At 33.9% G+C, this 21886-nt stretch overlaps 1 long non-coding RNA gene across 1 annotated transcript in view; it reads left to right on the top strand.

Annotated features, from left to right (window-relative positions):
- The window catches only part of LOC104682271, a 95206-nt gene extending 73547 nt beyond the window's left edge, over positions 1 to 21659 (top strand). The window contains exons 4-6 of the long non-coding RNA XR_750675.2: positions 7045 to 7139; positions 16052 to 16126; positions 20482 to 21659. This is a non-coding gene — a long non-coding RNA (uncharacterized LOC104682271). The remainder of the gene's footprint in view (positions 1 to 7044; positions 7140 to 16051; positions 16127 to 20481) is intronic.
- The last annotated feature ends 227 nt before the right edge of the window (positions 21660 to 21886 follow it).

The following is a 21886-nucleotide window of genomic DNA, read 5'->3' on the forward strand; positions in this document are numbered from 1 at the left end:
TTTTACTTTATCTTTGTGAGGAGAAAATTGATGATGGGTCTCTAGCATTTGTGTACTTCTTGTGAGTAGAAGCATGGACTGTCTGCTCCGGAATATCTTTGCAGGGATATTTGGATAACAAACAGGTGGAAATTAGAGATAGTGTCTCTCTCAGAAACCAAGGATCGATCTGTTCACTGATGTAATAATGATGATGTCTCCCTCTGGGGTCAAGATTAGGCAGGCTTACTGCCTCTTATAAAAGATATGGCTTCCCCAAACTCAGACTGCTCTCCTAGAACACAACCCACTGTGTTCACAGGTATCACCTGACCCTGCTTGCTTTGACTTTTGGGAACTGGAGCTCAAGGAACTGGAACAAAGGCTGAGACTCCGGATGCTGCTATTGCCGTCAGGAATAAAATCCTTTGTCTCTGATCCTGGAGTCTCAGGTCTTCTGCCAGCTTCTATGAGTCCATAACAGATTAACTTGTTAGTGGATAAGTAGGATAAAATCTCAGACCCTTTATGGTTCTTGACAATGACCAGGCCACCAACTGTCATCCCAGATTCTGTCTCCTTTTGATTTTTACTGGAAACAAGCCAAACATTAAAGAGGTAACATTGAAGACAAAAAAGAGAATTTTCCTGTGTTCTCATGCCTGGAAATCATTAATCTTTAATCTGTGGGAAAGACTATAAATCAATGGGGACTGACACTTCAAGTTATAAATGACACTGCCTTAATATTTCAAAGATACTGAACCTAAATGTCTTCTAAATGTACAGGACTGCTCCAGTGTGTAGAAAGTTTAATTCTAACATTTTGAACATATATTTCTAAAACTATTACTTAGCACTACATTGATGACAAAAGAAATATATCTTAGGCTGATAACACATGCTACTTGGGTCATATTCCCATTTTATAAAAAAGATAAATATATGTTGCCAAACCAATGTTTTATTTTTGAGATGATATATTCTATCTTTATCAATACTAAGCTGATTGTTAATCTACAGAAAGTGTAAATTTTTTAAAAGTAGAAAAGTAGTGTCTTGGTCTGCTTGGGCTGCTATAACAAAATACCATAGACTAGGTGGTTTAAACAACTGACATTTATTTCTCACAGTTTTGGAGACTTGGAAGTCCAAGATCAAAATGCCAGCTGACTCAGTTTCAGGTAAGGGCTTCCGTCTTCTCTGGTAGACCCCAGTTTTCTTGTTGTTCTTTTCACATGCTAGAAAGAGAGAAAGAGTGCCAGCTCTTTGATCTTTTCTGATAAGGGCACTAATCCCATCATGAGAACCTTTTACCATCATGATCTCAACTAAAGCTAATTACCTCCCAAAGGCCCCGTCTCAAAATAGAACCACACTGAGGGTGGGGTTTCAACATACGAATTGTGAGGAGGCACAACTCAGTCCATAGCAAGCAATATAGTGTTTATATTAGTAATATCATGCTCCTACAATGAAAATATTAACATCTCTTCTTCTAAACCTAGTCTATATTTGCAGTTAAATCTAAAATGTTGGTAACACTGAGTTACAAAGTTTTTTTCTCTTCTTTATTCTATAATTTTTGTTATTTAAAAAAAACTGCTATGAAAAATATTTTGTTTTACACTTACATTTATTATTTTTAAATACCAACAAAAACATGGTTGTAACTTTTTACTTAGATATGTTTTATAAGAAACTATTCCATGATAGTTAAAAAATATTAGACAAAGTGAACACAGAATATGTTTGTATGCCCACAATGGTCCTAATTGATTAATATTTGTGAACTAAAAGAAAAAAATAAGGCCAGGCACAGTGGCTCATGCCTGTAATTCCAGCACTTTGGGAGGCCGAGGTGGGCGGATCACAAGGTCAGGAGATCCAGACCATCCTGGCTAACACGGTGAAACCGGTCTCTACTAAAAACACAAAAAATAAGCCGGTCGTGGTGGCAGGCGCCTGTAGTCCCAGCTGCACGGGAGGCTGAGGCAGGAGAATGGCGTGAACCCGGCAGGCGGAGCTTGCAGTGAGCTGAGATCCTGCCACTGCACTCCAGCCTGGGCGACGGAGCGAGACACACTGTCTCAAAAAATAAATAAATAAAATAAATACATAAAAGAAAAAAATATATTCAACCATCACTTTACACATTTGTAATTGATACATTATATGTACACTATTTAGGCAGCTAGTCCTATCTACTTTGTCTAATATTTCTCATCAAATTGTATCATTTAAACTTGCAAAATTATCACAAGCAGGGAAAGTAGGAAAACATGGGAACCCCTCACCCAATTTCAATAGTTATGAACACTTGGCTCTTTAGGAAAAAAAAAAAAAAATCTATTTCCTTTATAATCCAGAATGAAAAATTTTAAGAGCAAAATAGTAACATTCCTTCTTAAATAATTTATTAAAGGTAAGTTTTGGTATATTGGCAGTTAGAAAAGGTGTGGGCCCGAGGAAATAGAGAAAAAAATGCTGAGAAAAAAGAAATGTTTCCAATGGATTGTCATTTCCCTCATTTTGATAGTTTTAAAGTTAGTACTTGTAGTAAATAGAACTTTATTGAAAACGTAAAATATTTCTCATGTTAACTATCTCATATCTTGAAGAGGTATTACCAACTGCTAGATCATTACAAACCACTTTTTCCAAAATAAGTCTAATTCATTCTGTATTAGTTCATTCTCTTGCTGCCATGTAGAAATATCCAAGACCAGGTAATTTATAAAGAAAAGAGGTTTAATTGGCTCAGTTCTGCATGGCTGGGGAGGCCTCAGGAAACTTACAATCATGGTGGAAGGCACCTCTTCACAGGGTGGCAAGAGAGAAATGAGAACCTAGCGAAGGGGTGAAGCCCCTTATAAAACCATCAGATCTCATGAGAACTCACTTACTATCACAAGAGAAGCATGGGCGTAACCAACCCCATGATTCAGTTACCTCCCACAGGGTCCCTCCCTAAACAGTTTGGAATTATGGGATTACAATTCAAGATACAATTTGGATGGGGACATAAAGACAAACCATATCCCATTTTTTCACTCATTATCAAAATAAATATCACTTGAAGATCTACTCTGACCCAACTGTTTTTGAGAAGCACTGAGCTTACTGCATTAAAAGAGACAAATTCTAGTGCAGAAAATACTTTTTCTTGACACCTCTAATGTATTATGTGTTCCTTTTTTAATCATAATATACTTACAAGCAAAGTTTATTTTTTAAATTTGAAAATATGTTACCTGTAGGCCAAATCCCATCATATATTCATTGTGTGTAGCTTTACTTAGTAGGCAACCAATGAACATATATTGAAAGGGTTATATTTTTAATGCAAATGAATATAATATCAGGGTTTATATCTCACATTTATTGTGCTGTATCATATGCTCATTTCTTCAACTTTAATTGAGATTACTAACTTTTAGCTTCTTTTATTTATAGAGTCAAAAAGATATAAATATTCCCATGACATTATAATTTTAATTCCATCAGTTTCCCCTAAAAATAAACAATCTTATGATTTTAGCTTCTTAAAATTTTCAGTTTTATGATTTTCTTTTAAATCAAGACCCAAAACTTAACCCAGCACATCCAAAATTCTTTCTTTATCCTACCATATGTTTTCATTAGAAACCACAAATAATACAATGATTATAAGAAACTTGTAAATAATGTTATCACAGATTACCTCACATATGAAAATAAGTGATTTACTTATGTGGTAGAGAATAATAAAAACTAATTAGTACAAAGATCTATGCTGTTCAGTGGAAGTTTTCTATAAAACATATGTTCAATGATTTGTTTTGTTTTGCAAAAAGAGATGGAAATGAAATCATGGATCTGATTCTTTCCTTTACTTCATACCTAAACAAACAAATGGAGAATTAAATAACTTTGTAAAAATTCCAGGTGAAACCTTTCCTTCAGTAAAAGTTGATCTTGGAATACAGTTAACCTAATTAGGTAATATTGTTCTCTATATATAGCTTTAATTAATACATAACAAATATTCTCTAACATAGAACATACTGAGAGTCCTCAGGTTACCTGTAATGATGACTGTGCTGCTCTTAAGGGATCTTCTCAAGTGTGACAACACATCTTTCAGGTCTTCATTGCTTGGTATGGGGGGAGTGACTGCCTGGAATGTAAAGTACTTGTGGCACAACTTGAAAATTGAGAAAAAGAATAATTCTGTTGCTGTATTTGGTCACAAATTTTATTAAAATGTATGTCAAATGCTATTTTTAATTACTTCTCTATTTCACTGTGATTTTTGGTTAAGACTATCATTTTGTAGCAAAGTCACTCTCTCCATCTTAAGAGTTATGGCACAATTGTTTGGTGCTATTTATTAACAGAAAATAGTCATCCATGAAATAAATAACCTGCTTATCTAGATAAATTGTCATCTTTTAAATGATACAGATGATCAGCGACTGGACTGTTTTCATTATCAGGAGAATTAAAATGGAAGAAGAACATTCAAATGGTGTAAAGTTGTTAGTGGGAGCATTTGATTCTCACCTCTCTTCCCCAGAACTATGCTTGAACTCTAGCTTCCACCAGAAAAAAATAAAACTTAAAAAAAATCCTCATGTTATTTCAAAATACCTGACATTATTATAGATATCTGCGTATTATTTAATGCTTGAAATCCATCATCTTAATCCCACTCCTTTTTTTCTGTTCCCACATCATTAAGGAGTCTCTAAAACTAGGGAACCCCAGATAAGACACACGGTGCCATGGATCTTTCTGCCAAACCAGTGTATATACACTGCAATTAGGGAACCAAAAATGTAATAGATGCTCAAATAATGTCCTGGCAAATTATACCTGCTTGATGTTGATTGGCACAGAAATGTCTACAGCAGTAGTTTTCAAACTTCAGAGAGCATCAGAATCACCCAGGGATAGAGGCAGGGTGATGCTGAGGCTGCTGGCTCACGGATTACATTTTGAGAATCTCTGGGCTAGAGTAACAGAGGCGCTGAGAGGTGGACATCAAGAGTTACCCAATACAGTCATGTGTAGCTTTTAGATAATTCATGGCCTTAAGCCCCAAAACATCAAGGTGGTGGCTAGCTTCAATCTCTCCAAAAGAAAATATAGGATGACGAGTGGAATGAGTTCTTTGCTGCTGCAACTGATCTTGAGGCCATAATTGATACTCATAAGCTCCTTTCTTCACCACATGTTCTAGATGTATCTCACTCTTGGCCAGCATTTAAGCAGGTCAAGTGGTATGACTTACCTGGTAGTATGACTCAGCTTTTCAGTTCCAAAAGAGTTAGAGGCCTTTGTTGCTTTACCTAGTCAGGTATGTTTTTATTTTTACCCTCTGGAATCTGCTTGGATTCACTCTTGTCTTCAACCATGAAATGGCTTGTTTTTGTACTAGTCCAAAATATGCCTCATAGAATGTAATAATACTCAATTTGTTATGGACAACCCATTGTTGTCCATGGTCAGGTGTTCATTCTTTACTGGGGCCCAATGTCATTCCAGAAGATACACCAAATGCTAAGTTTTCCTATTCTTGCTCCAAACTATAATGGTTCGCACTGTGACTCTTTTAGGGTATGACAGGGACATCACACAATATCCTCATCCAACAGATACCTCTGGCACCATCCAATTTGCTGAGTAATACAATCCAAGTGACAGGGCAGCGTAAACCTCAGCCTGAACCTACCTCACAGTTCTTTCTTCCTGTGGGTCCCACTCAAAACTAGTAGTCACCAGGTGTGTAGACTGGAGCAGAATTACCATACGCAGTACATGGCCTCCAAAATCCAATGAGGCCCATCAATAATCCATGACTTTCTTAGTTTTAGGGGATGCAAAGTTCACACCTTCCCCTTAATTTCTTAAATTGACAAATTAAAATTGTATATATTTATATGTTTATTATAATACACTGTTAGCTTTTAAATATATATATGTTGTTGAATGGCTCAATCAAGCTAAGTAACATGCACAGTACCTTCCATACTAATCATTTTTTTGTGTGTGTGGTGAGAACACTAAAATCTACTCTTAGTGATTTTCAAGATATTATATATACATTGCTATTTACTGTAGTCACCATGTGTTACAATAGGTTTCCTGAGTTTGTTCCTTTGTCTAACTGAAATTTTGTATCCTACGCCTGACATCTTCGGAATTTCCCAACTCCCAGTCCCTGGTAATCACCAGTCTACTGTGTCTGGCTTATTTAACTCAATATAATGTTCCCCAGCTTCATTCATATTGTTGCAAATGACAAGATCCCCTTCATTTTTAAGGCTGAATAGCATTCCATTATATATATTTATAACATATATTATATATAATTGTATATGTAAATTATATATAATTTTATATTATATATCATATATGATATATATGATATATAGAATTAAATATATATAATTTTATATTATATAAATATAATATATAATTCCATTATATATAATATATATTCCATAGAGTATTCCGTTATATATAATATTTTATATATAATATATAACATATATTATATATAATATATAATATTATATAATGCATTATATAATATATATAGTACCAATGGAAAATGGAAAATTATATTTAATATTCTATATAATCTATAATGATATATTATATATAATATTTTATATATATATATATTCTGTTGATGGACTCTCAGTTTGAATCCATAACTTGGCTATTGGCTGCAGTAGTGGTAAGAACAAAATCTACTTATTATGGTTTTTGGTGACAATCCACAGCATCTAATACACAGTATCACTGCCAGCTTTGGGAACCTTACTAGAAAGGTCCTTCAGAATAATTTTGCCTATCTTTGTCCAACATGCCTCTCGGTTCTGGCCCAATTTTCAAAACTGATTCTTTTGTTTTATTGAATTTTTATGAATTATGCATAGTCTTTCAGGTTATTTCTTCTTTTATCAGTTAGCATTGGTTCTTGATCAATACATGAAGATTCAAGAAATATATTTTTTCAAAAATTAACAATATTAATATATTTTTCTTTTTTCTTTTTCTTTACTCTACTTTAAGTCCTGGGATACATATGCAGAATGTGCAGTTTTGTTACACAGGTATACACGTACCATGGTGGTTTGCTGCACCCATCAACTCATCATTTACATTAGGTATTTCTCTTAATGCTATCCTTCCTTTAGCCCTCTACCCACTGACAGTCCCGGTGTGTGATGCTCCCCTCCCTGTGTCCATGTGTCCTCATTGTTCAACTCCCACTTATGAGGGAGAACATGCAGTGTTTGGTTTTCTGTTCCTGTGTTAGTTTGCTGAGAATGATGGTTTCCAGCTTCATTCACATACCTGCAAAGGGCATGAACTCATACTTTATATGGCTGCATAGTATTCCATGGTGTGCCACATGGGAATGAGTTATACTAAAAGCAATAGCTATGTAAGAAAAAAATTATAGATTTGAGTTTATAATTAAAAACACATTATGAACAAAGTTGAAAAGAAAGTAACTAACTGAAAAGATTTGCAATGATGAACAAATTGTTAGTAACCTGGATATGTGAAAAGATAAATGAACACATAACTACAATTTTTAAGTGATGAAATACAAATGATCAATAAATACTTGACAAAAGTCTTTACCTCATGAGTAATTGAATAGATGCAATGAAATTATATTTTTAACCTTTCATAGTGCTAAAATGCATAAAAATATTTACTAATATTGTCAAAGAAACCTAGAGAAAAGTTCTTTTTTAAAAAACAGTGCTGAGGAAGTGAGAATAGCTACAATCTTTCTGGTCATCAACTGAGTTTTAAAAACCTTAAAAATGTGAATACTTTTTTTATCTTTATTTTTTTATTTTTATTTATTTATTTTTATTATACTTTAAGTTCTAGGGTACATGTGCATAATGTGCAGGTTTGTTACATATGTATACTTGTGCCATGTTGGTGTGCTGCACCCATCAACTCGTCAGCACCCATCAATTCATCATTTGTATCATGTATAACTCCCAATGCAGTCCCTCCCCACTCCCCCCTCCCCATGATAGGCCCCAGTGTGTGATGTTCCCCTTCCCGAGTCCAAGTGATCTCATTGTTCAGTTCCCACCTATGAGTGAGAACATGCGGTGTTTGGTTTTCTGTTCTTGTGACAGTTTGCTAAGAATGATGGTTTCCAGCTGCATCCATGTCCCTACAAAGGACGCAAACTCATCCTTTTTTATGGCTGCATAGTATTCCCTGGTGTATATGTGCCACATTTTCTTAATCCAGTCTGTCACTGATGGACATTTGGGTTGATTCCAAGTCTTTGCTATTGTGAATAGTGCTGCAATAAACATACGTGTGCATGTGTCTTTGTAGTAGAATAATTTATAATCCTTTGGGTATATACCCAGTAGTGGGATGGCTGGGTCATATGGTACATCTAGTTCTAGATCATTGAGGAATTGCCATACTGTTTTCCATAATGGCTGAACTAGTTTACAATCCCACCAACAGTGTAGAAGTGTTCCTATTTCTCCACATCCTCTCCAACACCTGTTGTTTCCTGACTTTTTAATGATCGCCATTCTAACTGGTGTGAGATGGTATCTCATTGTGGTTTTGATTTGCATTTCTCTGATGGCAAATGATGATGAGCATTTTTTCATGTGTCTGTTGGCTGTATGAATGTCTTCTTTTGAGAAATGTCTGTTCATATCCTTTGCCCACTTTTTGATGGGGTTGTTTGTTTTTTTCTTGTATATTTGTTTGAGTTCTTTGTACATTTTTTAAAAATAGAGTTTTATACTTAAGAGTGTAGACTTGGAAGTCTACCCTTGGAATTCAATGTCACCTCTGCACTTAAAGAATATAGAATCTTCAGCAAGTTATCATACTTTGTTAATTCTAATATGCATATTTAAATATTTCTCATAAATGAATTGGCAGTACTTGTTTTTATTTTTATTTGTACATAATAATGGTGTTTCATACACCAGATGGCCATTTCAATTCCATTAGGTGCGGTCTTAGCTTCTTTATGCATCAGTATCTTAGCATCTTATACAGGTAGCCAATTAATATTTGTTGGAGGAAAAAACAGAACAAAAGTAATCATGAAGCAGCATGTACTTTTTAGAGTTGTTCTGAGAATTAAATGAATAAATGCATGTAATGCAAGTATTGAGTGAATGCATTTAAAGCACTAAAGTATTATTATTGTCATTCTGCAATCATACTCCCAGAAAACTTTGCTTAAGAAGTAATTAGAAAAAGATGTATGCATAGGTATATTCAACACAGTGATTTGTATAACAGATTTTTTAAAAGAAATAATTATAATATATGACAATGATTGGTTAAATAAATGATGACAATAAATATGGTAATCACATATATTTCTAATAAATATGTTTATGTTTTTACGGAGATATGTTCAAAGTAGATGGTTATATTAAAAAGCTATGCACTACATCTATAAAATTAAATAACTTTGTAAATAAATAGTGTACATATATATGCATGTAACTATACTTAGAAAAATAATTGACGTAACTGTGTATATATATTATACACACAAACACAGAAAAAAATATTGAGAGATTTTCAATTAGTCACATTTTATGCAATCCTTTTTTTCTTTGCACATTTAAAATTTTATCCCATGAGCCTTCATTACTATATTTAATAATAACAGTAATTCAAGTAAGTAATTTTTACAAGTTACTTGTGTGGTAAGAAATATCTTTGGCTCAATTTGGCAGGAAAGTAAATTTGAAAATCCATTCATGGATCTTAACAGTAGGAAATGAACACATTCCTGTGTTCTTACAGTACCTGATACTGGTGACCAATTAACATTTGTTGGAAGGTGAAATAAAACAACAGTAATCATGAATAAAATAGTTGATAAATTGGAAAATTAAAATTTTCACAAAACAAATTTTTCAAAAGCAACAATACAGGAAATGTATTTGTGATTGTGAATAAATAGTATACTTACATACCAAACAAAGGCACTGTTTTAAGAAGAGAAATGGTAACTACAGACATTTTTATTTTAACATCTATGTGGTACAAACTCCTGTACAGTCAAATATGATATAACATTTACTTTTACATTTTTATAATAAGCATGTAGGCTCTGCCTTTATGGCATTGTAAAGAATGCTGATATAAGAAGAATTAATATAAACACATCAAATTCTAATATCATTCCTTCACTGCCTTGCTAACATTTATTTCATCCCTAGCAGTAGCATTAATTTTTTAGTCATTGAAATAATTATCTAGTTTTATTTTTAAAATATTCTTGATAAATGTTTTGCTATCCATATTTGTCATGTATCTTAGGTAGTGGTTAACCTATTTAGTGTCAGAGAAATTGTAAAAAATAGCAAATGTAAATATGGAATGAGAAGAGATCATTGAGAAAATATTGCCTTTTAAAAAATTTATGATGCTGTGGGAAATCACAAGGAAGTCAAAGGATTTAGTAGATGAAATGTATCTGTAGTGTTACTTATAAGAACAAAAGGAAAAAGTCTCTATATCTTATCTCATGTGTTTTAATATATTTTACATACCTTTGTATGTAAAAAGATTGAAATTTTCTTTATGAAATTGAGATGGGACACAGATTTGTCAATCAGAGGCTTCAAAGAGGACTTTGTTTATTGTTCATTTGTTTTCTTTTTCATTTATGAAATACTCATTGAAGTTGACTGTGTGCCAAGCAAGGTGCTAGGTATACAAGAAAAACAAGACAGACATTATTTTTGTCTTAGCTGACATCATGTTTCAATGGCACAGTCACACAGACGTTAAACAAGTAAACAAAGAAACAGCACAACTGCAGATTGGGTGAGTACTCTGAAGTATCTACATAGTGTGCTCTCATAAAACTAACAGCAGGGGTTGTGAACCATAGAAATAATGTTATAGAAGCCCTTTTGAAGAATTTAAAGTTAAACTAAAGCCTGAAAAAGAAGAAGTTATCCATTCAAATTATCAGGGGAACAAGGCTCAAGGCAGAGAGAACAGGAAGAGCAAAGATCAAAGTTGCGAAGAACCTGACCTGTTCTTGGAATTCACAGAAGGCTAATCAACAGTATAAGACCAAAAATGACTCGATACCTATTGATGGAAGGACAGAGCTCATGGCCCTTTCAAGAAGACGCGATAAAGTTTGAAGATCTTTTTTTTGAATTTAAGAAAGGTTTCATTAAATGAGTCCATATTTTCACATTTCTACCTTCTTTAAATTTAAAATATGCCTTATCGGATATCCAAACGAAGAAAAAAAAAAAAAAGGCGAGATGCAAAGCTGTATCTTCCATTTTTAGATGCAAAGCTGTACAGGAAACTGAAAATAATACTTCTCCCAAGGAGGGCAAGAAGGTGACTCGGGAAAGAGATAGAAGGATGCTTATTGTTCAGAGCAGCATTTTGTACCATAGTAAACTTTTTGTCATATACTTGGATTTCATTTGAGAAAGAAAAAAAAAAATTTCATTATGGAGACTCAGTCCATACTTCCTTAATTTCTTTCTGATATCCCATTGGTTTCTTTCAAGATAAAGGAGCATATACCAAAAAGGCTTCAGTGCAAAACAATAGAGATATAATCTCCCCTTTAAAAAGTATACTATTCTATTAGATATCCTTCAGAATTATCAAAGTAACATGATTTACTTTCTTTTTTATATGTGTTAATGAGAGCCAAAGCAATCTTGAATAACAACAACAACAACAACAACAACAACAGCAAAAAGCTAGAGGCATTACATTATGCAACTTCAAACAGACACATAGACAAATGGAGCAGAATAGGGAACCCAGAAATAAAGCTGCATATCTACAGCCATATGATCTTCAGGAAAGTTGACAAAAACATCAATGGAGAAAGGACTCCCTACTCAATAAAGGGTGCTGGAAAAATTGGCTAACCACATTCAGAAGAAGTAAACTGGACTCCTACCTCTCACCATAAACAAAAATTAACTTAAGATAGATCAAAGACTTAAATGTAAAACCAAAAATTATAAAATCCTAGAATAAAACTTAGGAAATTCTCTTCTAGACATTGGCCTAGGGAAAAAAAAAAATATGACTAAGTTCACAAAAGCAAACACAACAAAAATAAAAATTAACAGTTGGGACCTAATTAAACTAAAGAGCTCCTGCACAGCAAAAATAAAACTATCAACTGAGTAAACAGACAACCCACAGAATGGGAGAAAATATTTGCAAACTATGCATCCAACACAGGGCTAATACCCCAAACCTTTAAGGAACAAAAACAACTTAACATACGAAAAACAAATGATCCCATTAAAAAATAGGCAAAGGTCATGAATCAAGACTTCTCAAAAGAAGACATACATGTAGCCAACAAACATGACAAAATGCTCATCATCACCAATTTCAGAGAAATGCAAATCAAAACCACAGTCAAATACCTTCTCACACCAGCCAGAATGCCTATTATGAAAAAAGAACAGATGATGGCAAAGTTGCAGAGAAAAGGGAGCACATATACCCTATTGGTGGAAATGTACATTAGTTCACTCCTTGTGGAAAACTGTCTGGAGATGTCTCAAGGAACTAAAAAAGAACTTCCATTTGACTTAGCAATCCCACGACTGAGTATATACCCAAAGGAAAACAAATAATGCTACAAAAAGACATATGCACTCACATGTTTATCACATTATTCACTGAGACAACAACATAGAATCAGCCTAAGTGCCCAATAACGGTGGACTGGAAAAATAAAATGTGGTATATATACCATGGAATACTATGTAGCCATAGAAAAGAATAAAATAATGTCATTTGCAGAAACATGGATGCAGCTGGAGGCCATTTTACTAAGTGAATTAAGACAGAAACAGAAAACAAAGTATCGCATGTTCTCACTTGTAAGTGGGAGCTAAACATCATTAACACATGGACATAAAGATGAGAAAAATAGACGCTAGAAACTCAAAAAGGAAGGAAAGAGAGAGGGAGTTAAGAGTTGAAAAACTACTTACTGTGTACTATGTTCACTATCTTGGCATTGGGTTCAATAAAACCCAAACCTCAGTATCATGCCATATGTCCGCATAACCTGCATAGTAAGTATCCCTGGGTCTAAAATAAATTTTTAAAAATTGCTAATAAACTCCTAATCATACAATATCAATTATTATAATAAATTCAGAAAAATCACAAGTTCTTCAGTTGAATCATTATGAAATGAGAAAGTAGAATTAGATGACTTACAGATTCATTGCAGTTCTAAATTGCTGATTTTTGCAATTCATCTATTCATTTACCATGTATTTCCTGATTCATAATATGAAACAACACTGTGCTAGGCATTAAGAAATCAAAGATATATTCTATGATAGAAATTGGTAGGGTCTCCCAGTATGTGTTCTGTGCTTTTATACTTGTAGTATTTTGAGTGGCCAAAGATTGACAGTTAATATAAGACTTTATCTCCCAGCTTCCAGACAAATGTGATGGAAGTGAAGTGTTTGTGTTTTGAGTGCAAACATATGGAAGTGAACTCTAGTCCAATTTGAGATCTCACACCCATCCCTCATCTTTCCCCTTTTCTGTCACTGGCTAAAATACTGATGTAATGAAAAATAATTTTAACTTCATGAAACATAACATACGTTGAATATAAACAAATACACATTTTTCAGATTGGCCAATTTCAGAATGACAGAAGGGAAAGAAACTGTCCTAGATGACAAGATGGAGCGATAGTTAAAGGATAGTAGAGGAAAAAATCAAAGGAGCTATGTCTTCACATTGCAGAGTTGACATGTCAACTGTGAACTGCTTATATCAGATGGATGAAAGAAAACTGATCTTGTTTAAGTTATATGATTACTTTTGTCCACTTATTTGTTTTGTTTTATGAACTTAATTGTAGCCTAATATAGGATCCCTATATCCCTTTTATTTCTTTTAAGTCACAATCAAGAGTTAGAGAAACATGTTAATAAATGATTGCGACATAAATTGACAAGTGATTTAATAATGGTATAAACTGAGTGTTCCAGAAAAGAAAGATCAACTCACTCCAGTAAACATAATCAAGAGAACGTTTACAGAAATAAAGTGACATTTAGCTGGGTCTTAAAGGATAAATAATATTTTTCTAGATATAAAAGAAGATAAGGATATTCCTGGAAGAGAAAATAGAATATAAAAACCCCAAGTCATGACAAGACATATCTTGCATGGAAACTATTGGGAAGTTCATTGTGACTGACATTTGAAGTGTATAAGAGGAGAACGGCAAGAGATGTTAAGTTGGGTGAGATTCCAAAAACAAATCAGTTTGGTCTTTTTCCCTCAGATAATGTGGAGCCTCAGGAAGACTCATAAACAGGAGAGTGACACCATCAGATTTGTTTCTCAGAAGTAATCAGAAAGACAGAGAGATTAGAGAAGAAAGATATGTGGAAATGAGATTAATTTTAACTTCATGGATTGCATATAACTTGAATAAGAAGACATACATTTTTCAGGTTGATGATATAATTATTACGAATATGCAGGAAAAGCAATCTTAACCATCTTCCTTGCTTATGTTATGTTTACATATTAAAAATACTCGTGGATGCCTATAAAATGTAATAAAATTATTATTAACAAAAGTAATCAATATGAATTAAAACTATGTATATTTTGCACACATATATGAATGAATGTACATATACATATATGTTTATGCATGCATGTGCATATCTATATATAGAGCCAGAGAAAGAAAGATAGGCAGATATAATTAGGTTTCATATGCATGTTTATATATGGATATCGTTAATAAGTGAATTTCCAGGAAAAATTTACATATGTTATTATCTCTGTGGGAGTAGAAGACAGAACCAACCTAATAATTGATCTGTTCTGTCAGATGAGCATTCAAAGAGAAGACCAATTACACTAAGGCCAAATTATACTTTTCAATTACACAGGTGAATCAATCCAACTCAACATGTCAAAGCATAAAATAATGTTTTAGAAAAGACAGGCAAGATACTAAATTTCCCTACCCATTACCTAGAAATAAGTACTACTCGGAAGAGTAAAATGTCATTCTGTCAATATTCTTGAGCTTATGAAGGTTTCTCAAGCCCATCCATCAAGGTGCCTTCTATTTCACTCTGAAATACTTTCCTAAAATGTATTGTCCTGTGAATTTTCTTTGAAATGTTTTTGAATTAAAGAAAATAGGACAACAATAAAATAATAATATACAGAGACTCATCAGTGTTCCCAGTACGTATAATCTCATTTTTTTCTCCCTGCATTTTGTTTCATTTTAAAATCTTCTGAATTAGTGTGTGATACATAGAATGTGGTTAATGCAGTGAAATATGCAATACCCAAGCAAGTAGGTTTTTTTAAAAAAAACAACTTGCCTATGTGTTCATGATATTGTAATGCAAAAATAGAGGGCACTATGGAGAGAGACGAAACAGGAAAAGTAGGTTGGAGTAGACCATGCAGAGTTTTTAAACCCACTTAATGTTTTCATTTTTATTGAAAACAATGGGATGCCAGTGAAGGGTTTTAAGCAGAAGAGTGTATAATCAGATTTGCATTTCTTAAAGGATCTCTCTGTCTCGACTTCGGAGAATGAATTGCATGGCGATAAGGAGAAGGAAGGGCAGACAGGAAGCTACAGCCCTAAGCTCTCTGGTAGGGAGAAAGTGGTAGCTTCAACTAGGTTGTGGTAATAGCAGAGAGAAGTGGACTTGTTCTAAAGGTATTTAGAAAGTCACATAGACAAGACTTTATGAGTCACTAGATAAATTAAGTGAGGAATAGGCAGAAGTTGAGGATAATATTAATATTGTACATTAGTATGGCAATTTGCTATTCACAAAACTTTTCAAAATTATTTCACTAATTCTAACACTAAGGAAAAAATGAAAATTGTTATGGTTGCTCAGTTTTACAAAGGAATAAACAGAGACCAAGAGAAGTTAAGCAATCTAGCCAGGGTCTTAGACACTTGTTAATATTTGGAGTTTATACTTGAACTTAGGAATTCTTTCTTTAATTTCAGGTTACTGTCTACTGAAAACCCACCAATCTGATCTTTTATGAGAAGCTACTCCCTGAAAAGGCCTTGGGATCAAAAGTGGGTACTAATTTTTCTACTCATCTTTCAATTCCAATCTCTCTGGGCAATGAGCCCAGTTGATTTGTTAAGAGCTTCAAAGCAAAGAAAGACAAGGTCATAAGCCACAAGCATTCAAAAATATGGGGAAAACAAGACAAACCAAAGAAGAAAAAAGAAACACAGAGAATCCTCTGTCCCACAGTCAGCTCTGGGAGGAGTCATAATTGTATATAGTTAAATTATACTTAAGTGTTACGTCACCAAAAACTGTAGAAAGATAATAATAGAAGTGAACTCCTCTCTTAGCAGTGAGTTTAGATTTCAGTTATTCAAAGCATTAGTTTCAGGCATATGGGCCAGTGAGTTTCTTACACAGTAATAAGTGGTAAATATGATAAGCCTTTTTACTATTATCACAGTTGTTCACAAATGTTTTTGAAATAGTGAATTGGCATAAGGGCAAATTGATGCACCAGAATCCAGCTTAATGAAATTGAGGTGAAAAAGTACCTTTGGGTGTACCCGGACATATGGTCACAATGCTTCCCCATATTGTCTTACATGGAGTGATAGAGATAAAAGTAATTTTTGTGATAAGGCAGAGAAGGAAGCGGTTGCCTGAGATAATTTTAGTAATTCTGAAAATATTACCTAATAAACTTATGACCCAATCTAAGAAATAAAATATGGTTAATGCATTTGAAGCTATTAGTATGTTTCCTGATTTGATCCAATTGACACCATATAGTGGTATCACTATTTTGAATTTTGTGTTGAATATTCTCTTGTTTTTTACACTTTTACTGCACTTGTATCTACTTCTAAGCAATATGTCATTTTTTTCTGAGTTTTGTATTTTTAATTCTATCGTAATGTACCATCTTCTCTGATTTGCTTTTTAAATTCAGTTTCTTGCAAAATTCCTCAAAACAGATCCTAACACAATTGTGTGCTGTGAAATTAGCCATGAAAATCCACCAACCTAAAGGAATAAGACAACCAAAAAGAATTATGATGATGCTTAAGAAACAGCTCTTGGCCGGGAGCAGTGGCTCACGCCTGTAATCCCAACACTTTGGGAGGCCAAGGTGGGAGGTTCACCTGAAGTCAGGAGTTCGAGACCAGCCTGCCCAACATGGTGAAACACCATCTCTACTTAAAAAAAAAAAAAAAAAAATTAGCCTGGCATGGTGGTGGGCACCTGTAATTCCAGCTACTCAGGAGGCTGAGGCAGGGAGAATTGCTTGAACCGGGGAGGCGGAAGTTTCAGTGAGCCGAGATCATGCCATTGCACTCTAGCCTGGGCGTCAGAGCAAGACTCCATCTCAAAAAAAAAAAAAAAAAGAAAAAAAAAAAAAGACAAGAAAAAGAAAAAAAGAAAAAAAGAGAAACAGCTCTCACCCAGTCAGAGATAAATGTATTCCTTGTCTTCCATCTAGCCATAGACCATAGCATGGTCATCCCTTGAACACTGAAACTCCTGAGTAAATAAAGGATTAAATTTGGTCTTTATCAGCGTTGGGAATTGTCTTAAAGGGAACCTAACCTTCTATCCTTTGTTTTCTTTTTAAATAATTTCAACTTTTATGTTAGATTTGGGGGTATATGTGCAAGTTTGTTATTTACATGGGTATATGGCATGATGCCGAGGTTTGGGGTATGGATCCCATCACCCAGGTAGTGAGCATACTACTCAACATGCAGTTTTTCAACCCATATCCCTCTTCTGCACTACCCTCCTTAGCAGTCCCCTGTGCCTATTGTTTCCATGTTTATGTTTGGGTGTACCCACTGTTTAGCTCCATTTATAAGTGAGAACATGTGGTATTTGCTTTTCTGTTTCTGCATTAATTCACTCAGAATAATGGCCTCCAGCTCCATCCATGCTGTGGCAAAAGACATGATTTCATTTTTTATGTCTGCATAATATTCCATGTACCATATTTTATTATCCAGTCCGCCACTGATGGACACGTAGGTTGACTCTTTATCATTTTCCCAGTGAATAAAGCTGTGATTAACATATGAGTGCATGTGTCATTTTGGTAGAAGTATTTGTTTTCCTTTGGATATATATCCAGTAAAGAAATTGATTGCTAGGTCAAATGGAAGTTCTATTTTTAGTTCTTTGAGAAATCTCCAGGCAGTTTTCCACAGGGATTGAACTAATTTACATTCCCACAGTGTATAGGAGTTCCCATTTCTCTGCATCATCACCAGCACCTGTTATTTTTGCCTTTTTAATGATAGCCATTCTGACTGATGTGAGATGGTATCTCATTGTGGTTTTGATTTGCACTTCTCTGAAGATCAGTGATGACAAGCATCTATTTTACATGTTTTTGGCCACATGTATGTCTTTTAGTGAGAAATGCCTATTCATATCCTTTTACTATTTTTTAGGGTTTGTGTGTTTTTTGCATATTGATTTGTTTAGGTTCCTTAAATATTCTAGATATTAGACCTTTGTCAAGGCATAGTTCGTGATTATTTTCTCTCATTCTGTAAGTTGGCTGTTTACTCTGTTGATAGTTTTTTTTGCTGTGCAAAAGAAGCTCTTTAGTTTAACTAGGTTCTAATTGTTAATTTTTATTTTTATTGTATTTGCTTTTGAGGACATAGTTATAAATTCTTTGCCTAGGCCAATGTTTAGAAGACTATTTCCTAGGTTTTCTTCTTATAATTTGAGGTCTTACGTTTAAGTTTTTGATCCAATGTGAGTTAATTTTTGTAGGTGGTGAAATGTAGAAGCTCACTTTTATTTTCCTGCATATGGCTAGCTAGTTATCCCAGCACCATTTATTGAATAGGGAATCTTTTCCCCAGTGTTTGTTTTGTTTCAACTTTGTGGAAGATCAGTTGGTTTTAGGTTATGTGGCTTTATTTCTAGGTTCTCATTCCATTCCACCGGTCTATGTTTCTGTATCAGTATCATGCTGTTTTGGTTACTGTTGACCTATGGTATAGTTTGAAGTAGGATAATGGGATGCCTCCATCTTTGTTCTTTTTGCTTGGGATAGCTTAGACTATTCAGGCTCTTTTTTAGTTCCATATACATTTTAAAGTAGTTTTTATTCCATGAAAAATTACATTGGGAGTTTGATAGAGATAGCATTGAATCTGTAAATTGCTTTGGGCAGTACAGCCATTTTAACAATATTGATTCTTCCAATCCATGAACATAGAATGTTTTTCCATGTATTTGTTTCATCTCTGATTTCTTTCATCAGTGTTTTTTAGTTCTCCTTGTAGAGATCTTTTACCTCCTTGGTTAACTCTATATCTAGATATTTTATATTTTGTGTGGCTGTTGTAAATGGGATTTTGTTCTTGATTTAACTCTCAGCTTTAATGTTATTTGGTGTATAGAGCTGATATTAATTTTCATACATTGATTTTGTATTCTGAAACTTTACTGAAGTCATTTATTAGTCTAGAAGCCTTTTGGTGGAGTATTTAGGATTTTGTAGTAGAGTATTATATCATCAGAAAACAAAGATAGTTTGACTTCTTGTTTTCTTATTGGATGCCTTTTATTTCTTTCTCTTGCCTAATTTATCTGGCTAGGACATCCAGTACTATGTTGAATAGGAACCTAACTTTTGAAAGCCTAAGCCGAGACTTGAGAGAGGAAGTGGAAATGGTCTGTTTTTTTCTGAGGGTTACTGGGAGCTATCCCTGGTGCTGCTCCAGAATCAACCTCTCTAACACCAATTTTGGGCTGTTTGACCTCGATAGAACATGACTACTAAGCTGAGCCAAATTAAGCATCAACTGTTTGAGCTAATGAATCTTACTAAAAATTTAACTTCAGTTTTTGCAAGTGATTTTCATATGGCATGCGCTCTGTGTCTCCACCACACTTCTTCCTTTCCTGTATTTGAGGACCACCTCTTTGAGCACCACCACCACCAGCAATACTATAACAACCATATCTCAAAGGCCTCCTATCTCCAGACACTGGCTTATTATGTATATTAACATCTTTCCTGCTACAAAAGAAAAAAAAAACCTGTATAATTAATATTGTCATTTCGTTTTACAGAGAAGAAGCAGGCTTAAGAGTAGCTAAACCAAAGTTAAAAATCTAAAAGCATCAGGGCTCTGACTCCAAAGCTTGAATCACTCCCCTACTTCTTTAATTGTAAACTGCCTGAACCACACTACTTTCTGGAATCTCTAAAACTCCTGCCTTTTCTTAGAACATGTATATATTAGGCCATATTGTACCATAACACCATTAAAAAAACTTACTTAAAACAATAGCTAACACATATCAAGTATTTTATACATTCCAGACACTGTAAATATTTGCATGAAATTCTCACAACAATTTCATGAAATATAATTTGATACTTTCTCTCATTTCACAGGTCGAAAACTCGAAGCATAGAGTGGAATGTCAGATACCAAGATTCAAACCTAGTCATTTGATTCCAGAGTCCACATTCTTAAATAATATGCTACACTGACCTTTATTATCTTTAAACATTATCTTTATTTAATGTGTTCCATAGAAATTACTTCTCAAGTGTTCCTAATTTTATTTTTAAAAATAATAAGGTCATGGTATCACTATAATATAGTTTTTTTAAATTAACTTGAGAGGTAATGTAGTATGATCAATTTCCTTAATGGCCTTTTAAACTAGAATTAATTATTAAATATTTTAATATTACAAATTAACAGGCAAAATGGTGAAAAATCTAACATCTGGTTCTTAAAAGTAAGTTGAAATATAAGATTAGATTTGAATGCACATGGAAAAATAGGAAAGGCAAATAATACTATATCTGAAGATCTTTTAGTATTATCTGGTATTTTTCCTTTCATTTCAAAATTGTTATATTCTTTTTAATGACTTCAAATGAATTAGGAAATGTCAGGCTTCTAAAAATCAAACAGAACGTCAAACCAGTAGATTTCATTCAGGGCAGTGGGAGTCTGTTCGGTTGTTTCCTCTTTCTCCCTCACTTTTAAAAATCCTCAATCACTGCCATTTCTCTTCTCAGCTTTCACAACACTTTACAGGCAGCTGAATGAAAGGGCAGAAGCTTCCTCTGAAACTCCTGTTATTTCAGCTCTAAAATCAGCTGAAAAGGATGCCCTCCCCAGAGACAGAAATGCATTCCCTCCATCATGAACCTGCAATGCCCTCAGGTTGTGGCAAGGGAGAAGTTTAGCACTTGAACCTAGATAATGCTATTTTTTTAATCAAAGTGCACATTCTTGTTTCATATGGCCTGTGGTACAATTTATTTAAAACAATATGGTGAATCAAAGAAGGTAAACAATAATAATAATATTAATATAGGAATAGCAATGTGTACGTAAATAATACAGGAAAACACATGGCCTCAGTACCTTCATGAAATGGTACTTCAATATACATATTTCTTATACAGCTTTATGCATGAATTCATTTCTATGGTTTGCACTTCACTGCTCTGTTGTGTCACTCTACCAATAAACCTATACATCATACTGAGTGAAATATATTCACAGTCCCTTAACTTGACAAAAAAAAAAAAAAAAAAAAAAAAAAAAAAAACCAGCAGTGTGGTTTAGGAGAATGAGCACTGAACTAGAAGTGTGAAGACTAGATAGAACTTGAGTCCCATCCCCAGCACTTTTGGGCTCCCAGATGTTGGGTGAGTTGTGCATCCTCTTTAAAAATCAGTCTGCAAACCAATGGAACATCTCTGTCCACCTCCTAGAGTTCTTGTGGTAACTAAATAAGGTAACATATAAGGGGGCGTTCTGAGAAAATGCTGTATA

The sequence above is a fragment of the Rhinopithecus roxellana genome, chromosome 9 (assembly GCF_007565055.1).
Source record: "Rhinopithecus roxellana isolate Shanxi Qingling chromosome 9, ASM756505v1, whole genome shotgun sequence".
NCBI lineage: Eukaryota > Metazoa > Chordata > Mammalia > Primates > Cercopithecidae > Rhinopithecus > Rhinopithecus roxellana.